Consider the following 10,651-nt stretch of genomic DNA (forward strand, 5'->3'; position numbering starts at 1 on the left):
AAAAAAATTTGTAAATCCAGAAATTCATAATGCCTCGTTGTGTGATTGTTCGTGATGTTTGGGCAGATAACTTGAGTTTTGAGTTCGGTTTGATTCGTCGAGTTCTTGATGATTATCCAAACGTGGCAATGGACACTGAATTTCCAGGGACGATCATCTTCTCCGACAAGCATTACTCTTGTCTGTCTCCCTCCGACAACTATTTCCTCATGAAATCGAATGTGGACGCGTTAAACCTCATACAAGTGGGTCTCACTCTGTCGGACAATCAAGGCAACCTTCCCGACTTGTACACAGACAGTTGTTACGCGTGGCAATTCAATTTCCGAGACTTCGACATCGAGTCTGATGATGTTCGTAACGCGGATTCGATCAAGCTGTTAAAGCGGCAAGGAATTGATTTCAAGAAAAACAGAGAAGAGGGAATCGATTCGAGAGAGTTTGCGAAGATGCTTTTGTGGTCGGGACTGGTTTACAAAAGGCCGTCGAAGAGATGGGTGACTTTTCACAGTGGATATGATTTCGGGTTTTTGATAAAGATGTTGACGCACAGAGAGTTGCCTGAGAACCTCGAAACTTTCATGGCTATGGTGCATTTTTACTTTGGTGGGAATGTGTATGATATAAAGCACTTGATGAGGGATTGCAATGGATTGAACGGTGGATTGGAGAGAGTGGCTAAGGCACTCGGTGTTGATCGTGCGGCTGGGAAAAGCCATCAAGCTGGATCAGATAGCTTGCTCACCATGGAAACATTCTTGAAGCTTCTGAAGATGGTAGACACGTCCTTCATTAATCGACTAATCCAAGAAGAAGAAGAAGGAGTCGGTGGATCTGATTGTCGATTTCGCTCTGTATTGTATGGATTGGAGACTAATTTCAAGTATACCTATTTCGAGTATACTTCTTTTAACTTGGTACCAAAGCAAATTTGTTATGTTCTTGTACCAAGTTATTAAAATTTTATTTGATCAATTAAATGTAGGTTGTGTTAGGAATATTATATGAATATTAATGATTTGTTATGATTCAATTAAATAATTTAGGTATGCTTTGTGATTGGCTCGATGTATCAATCATAGAGATATATGAATTATGTATATAAAATATAATTTTAGGTTCCAGGAAAGAAAATTATAAAACAAGCATACAACTTATAATTGTTTAAATTCATTACTTTAGAAATATTCTATAAGAATGAAAGTTTTGTCTAAAATTCATTAACAAGCGTTTTTGAATTGTTTAGATACTAACAAAGTGATCCTGGAAAAAATGAAAAAGTGAGGGTTGTATACGTTATAATTTAACTATTAATTAAGTTATATTATGATAAAAAAAATTAAAAAAAAATTTTTTGAATAGAATTTAATGAAACCGGTTCATTTTCAGCCCAACACTTCCAAGGCGAGGCTGACGGCCCCCAGCTATGGGCTGGGTCGGCTTTCTTCGAAAGTGATTCCAGCCTACCAGTTGTTTCTATTATGTCTTTGTTTGAGTTTTTTAAATTAAATTTTTTTTTAAAGTTAAATTTTTTATTTTTTATATGTTTTTGTTTTTAGTGAGTATTTTTAAAATTTATTTTTGTTTTTAGTGAGTATTTTTAAAATTTGAAGTATTTTTTTTTTACTTTTTTTTGATGCACCTTTAGATGTATCTAAAAAGTAAAAAATTTGTGAAAAAATATTTTTAAAAATTAATAAAAATAAAAAAATAAAAAAAATATACTGAATTCTCTTTTTTTTTTTTTTTTTTTTTTGTATTTTTAGTGTTTAGTGAATTTTTAAAAGATTTTTTTCACAAAAATTATACTTTTTATGTGTATTTATGTTAGGTGTATCCAAAAAATAAAAAATTGCTTAAAATATTTAAAAAATTTAGTAAAAACAAAAAAACACGAAAAATAAGAAAGTAAAATTTTCTAAAAAGTGTTTTTGGAAAACCAAAAACAAGCAAAGTGACTCCATTATTTTTTATTTATTTTTGTCTTCTTTGATTTTTTATAAAAAAAATATCTAATATGTTTTGTCGAACTGAATCTAAAAGTCTATTAAAAACGAAAACCAAAAAGAAGCAAATTTTTTTTTTTAAATTTAAAAAAAAATTTATTAAAAATGAAAGTAAGCCAATTTTTTTTTTTTTTTTTTAAATAAACAAATCCCAAATCATCCCGATGCATTTCACAGCCAATTAATAATTTAATCAATTTAAACTTCAAATTTCTCAAAGGAGATGGAAGTTTAGAGTTAAAGCTTTGTTTGATTGTGATCCAATATAATTGACATAGATGTGATGGGAATCACAACACTTATTTTATTTTCCTTTTAAAATGTGAGCAATATCTAGGGCATATTTGATTCATTGGTTGTGTATTTGCTTTCTATTTTTTGTTTTCATTTATTTAAATATATATATATATATATATATATATATATATATATATATATATATATATATATAAATTGATTCACAAATCATTACTGGAAACATTTTGGGAATATTTTACAAACCAACTTTTAGAAAAAAAACAAAAAATATTTTTAAATTTTTTAAAAGTTATTTTAGCACAAAAATAAAAATTAAATACAAATAATGAATGTTTTTATTATTATTTTTAAAAAAAATTAAAAAGAAAGAAAATAAAAAATACAACCGAAGTTGTTTTAGGGTTTTGGTTTTATAAGAGCATCTCCAATGGTTTGCCATTAGAACTGCCATTGCTATAATATAGCAGTAGTGTTGAAAAATGATACTCCAGTGGTTGAATATAGCAGCTATCAAATTTGAGAAATGCCAAAACTTGTGTCAAATTTCACACAAGTTTTGGTAGTTGCGATTTGTGCCAACTCAGCCAAAACCGACTGTTTTCCTCCCTCCTTCCCTCTCAGGGATTGTTTCACCATTTTTTTAAAATAAGAATTCACCAAAAAAAAAAAATTCAATAATTTTTTTTTTTAATTTACTCAAAATCAGCAAAGTTTTTTTTACAGAATTAACAAAATCAACAATAATCAATAAATCACTCTCAAACAAATCAATAAATCTCAACAAAATCAATAGCACCTACGAACAAGAAAAATGATTTATACTAAAGGTACTTGAATCCATGGACTTCATCTCATCCAAGAATTTGAATCCATGAATCCATAGAAAAGGTGATTTATAGACAAGGTGATCCATGAATCCTGAATCCATGATTCCATGAATGCATGAACAAGAAAAGTGAATTACAGAAAAGGTACCAGAATCCATGAATCCACAGGAAAGGTACCTGAATCCATGGACTTCATCACTGTCAAACATGAAAAGTGAAGAAAAGGTACCTGAATCGGCGATCGTCCATCTTCTCAAACACCGCCGTTGAAGACCACCAACCCTCCCTCCGATTTGTGGCCAAGAAGTTCCTCTCTCATCCCTAAACACCTCTTTGAAACCCCCAAACTCAACCCCCAATTAGCTCTCTAATTCAAAGATAGGGAGAAGAGAGATAGGGTTTGTAAAAGGAAGAGATATAGAAAAGAAGAGAGATAGAGTGATGGGGTGTAATCAGAATGACGAAAAGGAAATGAGAGAGCAGTGTCTTGGAAAAGGAAATAGGGTGTAATCTCAATCGTTGGATCTATATAATTTAATAGTGGGGGTAGTGCCTTGGAATGTGTAACATGAGCCAACGACTCTATTTCAATCTGGAAGTAAAAAAACGACCATTTTTCCAAACAGACAACACACCAACAGCTATAAATTAAACAACTAAAAAAAGGATAATATTTTTATAATAGTATACATACACATACCTTGTTTCACCAATTTGAGTTCATAGCAACTATTTTTCTTTCAATTATAGTTTTCTTTTTAATTTTTCATACAATTAGTATGGAAGGTTCATAAAAAATAAAGAGAGAAAAATCATTCACTACTCAAGAAGATGTGGTAATTTGTAGAGCTTGGTGTCACATTACTGATGACCCAATTGTTGGAAGTTAGCAATCGCATGCTCATTTTTGGGAAAGAAGTTTTGAAAATTATTACTCGCTACAAAATGATCACTCAAGAACATAAGTGTCTATCTTATCTTGATGGGGTGTAATCATGAAATGTTGCAATAAATTTTGTGGGTGTTTAGCGCAAGTCGAAAATCTACATCCAAGTGGGATGTCACAAGTTTATATAGTAAGATTTCATTTTCATTTATTATGTTATTTTTTTTTTATATTTTCTCTTATATAAAAATTAACTAATTAATTAATTAATATTTTATTGATATAAATACTTCAAGCAAAACTGTTATACCATCAACATGAAAACAGACATTTTGTTTTTGAACATCATTGGCCAATCTTGCAAAACAATATCAAGTGGCAAGATGTAGATCTTACGAACACACTAAAGTCAAGGATACATACACCATTTTTCCCTAATTCAGCCCCCGATTCTCCTATGGATAATTGTATTTCTCTTGAAGATGACACCAGCCCAAGTGTTGGTAACAATCCAACTGTTAGTTAGGGCAATGTCTCTATAATGGGTAAAAAGGTTATAGGTAGAAAAGCTGCAAAAGAATTATTTCGGAGAAATCAAGTCGTTGAAGCTAAAGCCTAAAAAATGAGCATACAATTGGAGACATTTAACCAATAACTTACTGAGAAGGAAAATAAAAAAAGATGAAAGAGAAGAAAAAAGGATTCAAGCACCACAGGAGCTGAAAGAACTTGAGATGAAAAAACATGATTTTGAGTTCAGAAGACAAGAACATGAGATGAAAAAGGAAGAACATATGCTAATGACTGCAGACATTTCTCATTTGGACCTTGTAGCACGCGCCTGCGAGGGACCCCGCTACTACAGTTCGGACTCGATTTTGTTTGCGGTCCTTAATCTGAACCAAAGAGGCCAAATCTGGCAAATCGTTTTGAAAAAACAGATTTTAGGAAAGAAATGCCAAACATGGACTGCTTTGCCAGATACAGAGTCGCCACCTAAATTTTTTTATGGGGGAATTTAGGAAACCCTGACTCGGTGCCGAAGGCCACATGTCCGTCATCACCGGAGTTGTCTCGGCTCGGGAGCTAGGGTACGATTGGGGAAGGTCAGCTATGAGCACCTCCTCTCGCCCGATCCGAAGATCGGCCTCTACTAATCGTGATATCCGTTTTTGAAAATATTATGTGTTCTTATTCCTTTTTATTAGCTTTGAATTACTATGTTATGCGCGCAGCAAACAAGTATAGACTAGATTGCCTAATTTGGAAAAAAGCATTGCATGTCCGTTTGTTTTGGAGAAATGTTTTGGAATTTGCTACTCGCAAGTAGGCTAAAATACGGATTTTAATGAGCTATTCCAACTCAGGCAACCCAACCTTCACCCACAGGCATTCAAACAGTTTATCACATAAGCATCTAGCCGCATGGCAAACATACTATCATGGCAACACTCACACGCATGCGGTATGCTAAAGCATAAATACTTACATCGTACTCCGTGCCAAAACAACAAACTAGTTAGCAAACATGCATGTCCTGGTTCATGTCAAGTTGACTAGTGCAACGCATACAAGATGCAATTAGAGTAGGCTCGGCTAACCTAAACATGGCATGTGAAATGCAACCAATTGATGCACGTATTCAATTTGGAATTTGAAATACGAATGCAGTTAGCATGATGTACCGAGCCTGGTGCATACAGGACAAATGTATGAATGCACGCATGCATTGCATAAGGTATGCTAATTTTAAAATATGCCATAGTCTACCATCATAAGCAGATAAATAAAAGGGAAGAAAGACGTGGGATTGGAAGACATACACCCCACTCACACACACTTATTACAGATTTGCCCTCGCTCGGAGGGTACAAATAAATATTACAGTCCGAATGACAAATAAATTAATTATTACAGAATTTCTACTTAATTAATAGAAAGAATGCAAAATGAAGGAGAGAGATGGCCACAGCCTCCGCCTCGAGATGCGCGAATGATGCATGCTCGAACCGGCCTTGCCCGGAAAGCCCGCACCATACCAAGGCTGTCTCTGTTTACACTGCCCTATCTCTCTGAAAAATTCCAAAGTGCTGGGACAGGTTTATTGCATACTGCAGAGGACCACCGGCTGGGGGAAATTCCCACCGGCAGTGCATAATTTCCACCGGCTGCTTCTCGATTTATCGGCCATTCACCAAAGGCCGGTCGGCACTGAATTCTGCCGGTCTGTAGAAACTTCCTGCAGGAGACAGTTTTGACAGCAACAGAGAACAGACAGTATATGGCATGGGATTTCAGGCACATGTGAGCATGGTCATGTTTCCCATCATGCTTTGAACTCAGGGAAGCATGGCCCTCGATACTCGAGCCATCAATGGTGCATGATAGCCCAAGAGATCAAGCTTGCCACTTGATGTAAAAATGCATGCAATCACACAAATGAGGACCAGACTTTATCATGTCGAAATCAAAGGCCCCAGTGACCGAGAGTTAAGGCACGTTACATCACTTATGGTATGAGCGCCCCTTAACCCTCACACTTGGTTTGACACCCCAAACCAAGTGATGCAATGCATGTTATGCAAACATGGCTCAAAATGCAACATGATATCAAGATGCAAGGCATGCCAAGTGTCATGCAACTAGTATGGCAAGCATGCAATGTTAGGCATACAAGATGCAAATGCAATGTAAACATGGACAATTTAAGCAATGGGATCATCATGCTACAACACCTAATGAAGCAACCATACAACAAACATGAAACAAGCATGCAATGGTGGCTTAAAATAGTAGAGGGGCAGACCTTAACCCACCTCAAAACAGTGGCCAAAAGTGTCCAAAAGGTGGACCAATACTCATGCCAACAAGCAAGCCAATGGTCCTAAGGTTAAGGCACAAAAAGGAGGCACTTCACTCCCACCAACATGACCACTCATGGCATGACTTGGACAAGCCAAAACAGAATTTTAACTTGCAAAAAAGGGACTCCAAAACCTCCTAATATGACAGCTTAGGTGGCTCCCATGAAATGCATCCACTAAGACTCATTTCTAGGCATAAAAGGGTACACCCTAAGAGCATGGAAGAGGTCACAAATGCAAGCATACAAGCATGATTTATAGACTGAAATATGACCCTAAATGATGGTAAATCATGAGGATAGCCTAGGCTATGCATGTTGGAGGTCAATATGCTCAAGGCTTACAAGCCAAAACACAAAGAGGTGACACCAAACAAGGCAAGCATGACTGAAATAAATGGCCAACAGACCTTAAACATGGTAAAATAATGCCAACACCTTCATGGAACCAAGCCAACACATGCAAGAATCATGGTCTAAACACAAGATACAATTCTAGGCCAAATGGAGGAATGTAAAGCAAGTATATTAAGCATGCAAATGGGTACAAATCCGGCCAAAAACAGAGATCACATATGACCCAAAACACCCAAAAAACTTCTGAAATGAGGCCAAAAATGATCAAGCATGCATGTTACCCTTTTAAGCCAAAAAGCAAGGAAACAAGACAATGAAGGGAGAGGGGTGTCCCTCCCCTATGCAAGACTTCAAACCACCTTCCTCACCACTGAAAATCCACTAGTTTTCAGTGGTGAGAAGACCAAAACACTTAAGCAAACAAAGCCTTACCAAAGAGGCAACTAAAAGGCCAAATAAGGCCTAAGAGGGTGAGTATGAACTCAAACCATGAAAGACTTTTAATGAAAGTTCTAAAGCATGAAAATACAAGCCTTTTTTATGTTATGCACAAAAACTAAATCAGCAAGTAAGATAGGTAAAAGACTAGTGCAAGTTTGGAGAAACTAAAGTAAAATGCTCACCCTTGAAGCACACTTCAAGAACAGCCAAGGCAGCCCCCTTCTTTTGATCAAAAACAGCCCAAAAACTCAAGAATTAACCCTCAAAGTCCTCAATCTCGGAGCAAGGTGTAATAGTGTGTGTATTGGTGCAAAAGTAAGGTAAAATCACACTTTTAGGCCAAGAAACACACACAGAGGAGGAGAGAGAGAGGAAATATAGAGATAAGGTGTATCTATATGTGGAAGCTCTGGTTTTGCCTTTAAAGTCTCTAACCAAGAGCAAAGAGAAGGCTTCTCCTCTTATAGAACTCCCTCTTGCAAAGCTTATACAACAAGCTTGCTTAGAGGGCAATCCCTCCATACACGTGTATGGAGGGAAGCAGAGTTGGTGCCAGCTATCACAGCTGGCACAAAATATCTACATAAAGTAGATGAACAGTGGTCGGCTGCCCAAAAATGTCATTTTGACAAAAAAAAGTGCCGACCGGCAACAAAAGGTGCAGACCGGTAGAAAAGATTGCCGATGGCAGCAAAAACCAGCCGGTGGCCTCTAGCCACTGCCGGTGGTGTGTGGGGATGCCTCACAAGGCATTCCCTGCCCCTCCAAGGCAAAACACAAGTGTTTGGTGCAAAACCAGACACTGAAAAGTCAAGTTCGGAGATCCTGAGGCAAAGCGCGTAGCCGAGACCTCCGGGAACTCCAAACGAACACAAACAAGGGTAATCACCAAGGGTGTGTTTGGTAACGTTTACGTTTTTAGTTTATATTTACAAAAATTTTATAAACTAGTTTTTGTTTATTTTTAGAAAAACATAAACTACAAATGCGTTTGGTAATTGACAAAATGTTTAAAAAAATTTAAAAATATAAAAAAGAGTGAGAAATGGTAAGTGGTGGCGGAAGACGGTGGTAGAAAGTGGTGACGGTGGGTGGTGGGTAGTTGGTGGTGGTGGGTGGTGGCGGGTGGGTGATGGTGGCGGGTAGTGGGTGGTAGCGAGTGGGTGGTGGTGGTGGTAGGTGGGTGGTGAATAGCGGGTGGTGGTGGTGGGTGGGTGGTGATGGTGGGTGAGTGGGTGACGGTGGCGGGTGGTGGGTGGTGGGTGGTGGTGGCAGGTGGGTGGCGGATGACGGGTGGTGGTGGGTGGTAGCGAGTAGGTGGCGGGTGGTGGTGGTGGTGGGTGGGTGGGTGACGGTGGCGGGTGGTAGTGAGTGGGTGGTAGTGGTAGTGGGTGGTGGGTGGTGGGTGATGGTGGTGGTAGGGGGTGGTGGGTGGTGGGTGTCAAGTGGCTGGTGGTGGTGGATGGCTGGTGGTGGCAGGTGGGTGGTGAGTGGTAGTGGCAAGTAGGTGGTGGGTGATGGTGGCAGGCGGTGGATGGTAGTGGCGGGTGGTGGGTGGTGACGGGTGGATGGCAGGTGGATGGTGGATGGTGGGTGGTGGTGGTGGCGGCGAGGGGTGGGTGGTAGTGACGAGTGGTGGTGGTAGGTGGGTGTTGAGTGGTGGTGGTAGGTGGTGGTGGGGGGTGGGAGGTGGGTAGTGGATGGTGGTGGCAGAAGACGGTGGTGGAAAGTGGTGGAAAATGGTGGCGGGTGGTGGCTAGTGTTGGGTGGTAAAAAAAAAAAAAAAACTGAAAACTCAAAACGGAAACACATTTTTTATGTTTTCATTTTTTGGCCAAATTTATAAACTGAGACCACTGATTTATGAATCAAAAATTTCACCAAACAAGTTTTTATTTGAGTTTTAAAATTTTTGTAAATATAAACAGAAAACTGAAAACGTAGCCGTTTGGTAACACTTACGTTTTCAGTTTTCTGTTTATATTTACAAAAATTTTAAAAACTCAAATAAAAACTTGTTTGGTAAAATTTTTGATTTATAAATCAGTGGTCTCAGTTTATAAATTTGGCTAAAAAATGAAAACACAAAAAATGTGTTTCCATTTTGAGTTTTCTGTTTTTTTTTTTACCACCCAACACTAGCCACCACCCGCTACCATTTTCCACCACCGTCTTCCTCCACCACCACCCACCTGCCACCACCATCCACCACCCACCTGCCATCCACCCGTCACCACCCACCACCCGTCACTACCATCCACCGCCTGTCACCACCACCCGCCACCTATTTGCCACCACCATTTACCACCCACTTGCCACCACCATTCACCACCTGCCACCCACCACCACCAACCACCTGCCACCCACCCGCCACCACCACCACCACCATCACCCGCCACCCACCTGCCACCACCACCCACTACCCACCACCACCACCACCACCCACTAGCTACCACCGATCACCAGCCATCGTCACCTACCCACCCACCACCACCACCACCACCACCTGCCGCCACCACCCGCCACCACCACCCACCACCACCACTACCACCATCACCCACCACCCACCCGCCACCACCACCCACTACGCACCACCACCACCACCACCCACTAGCTACCACCGACCACCAGCCATCGTCACCCACCCATCCACCACCACCACTACCTGCCACCCACCTATCGTCACCACCCGCCACGACCACCCACCACCCGCCACCATCACCCACTCACCCACCATCACTACCCACCACCCACTCACCACCACCCGCCATCCGCCACCCACCTGCCACCACTACCCACTCACTGCCACCAGCCACCGTCACCCATCACCACCACCTGCCACCTACCCACCACCACCACCCGCCATCCGCCACCCACCTGCCACCACTACCCATCACCCATCGCCACCGCCACCGCCACCCACTCGCTACCACCCACCACCCGCTACCGTCACCCACTCACCCACCACCACCACCACCACCCACCTACCACCACCAGCTACCCACCACCCACC

The 10,651-nt window shown here is 40.1% G+C and overlaps 1 pseudogene across 1 annotated transcript; it reads left to right on the forward strand.

Annotated features, from left to right (window-relative positions):
* LOC145789359 (putative CCR4-associated factor 1 homolog 11 pseudogene) lies at positions 1-1,033 on the forward strand (annotated as a pseudogene). Its single transcript, XR_014345926.1, has one exon. The product of XR_014345926.1 is annotated as a putative CCR4-associated factor 1 homolog 11 pseudogene (transcript).
* Positions 1,034-10,651: the final 9,618 nt, after the last annotated feature.

This window comes from Camellia sinensis, chromosome 12 (genome assembly GCF_055761805.1).
Source record: "Camellia sinensis isolate YWXY chromosome 12, ASM5576180v1, whole genome shotgun sequence".
NCBI classification, from domain to species: Eukaryota; Viridiplantae; Streptophyta; class Magnoliopsida; order Ericales; family Theaceae; genus Camellia; species Camellia sinensis.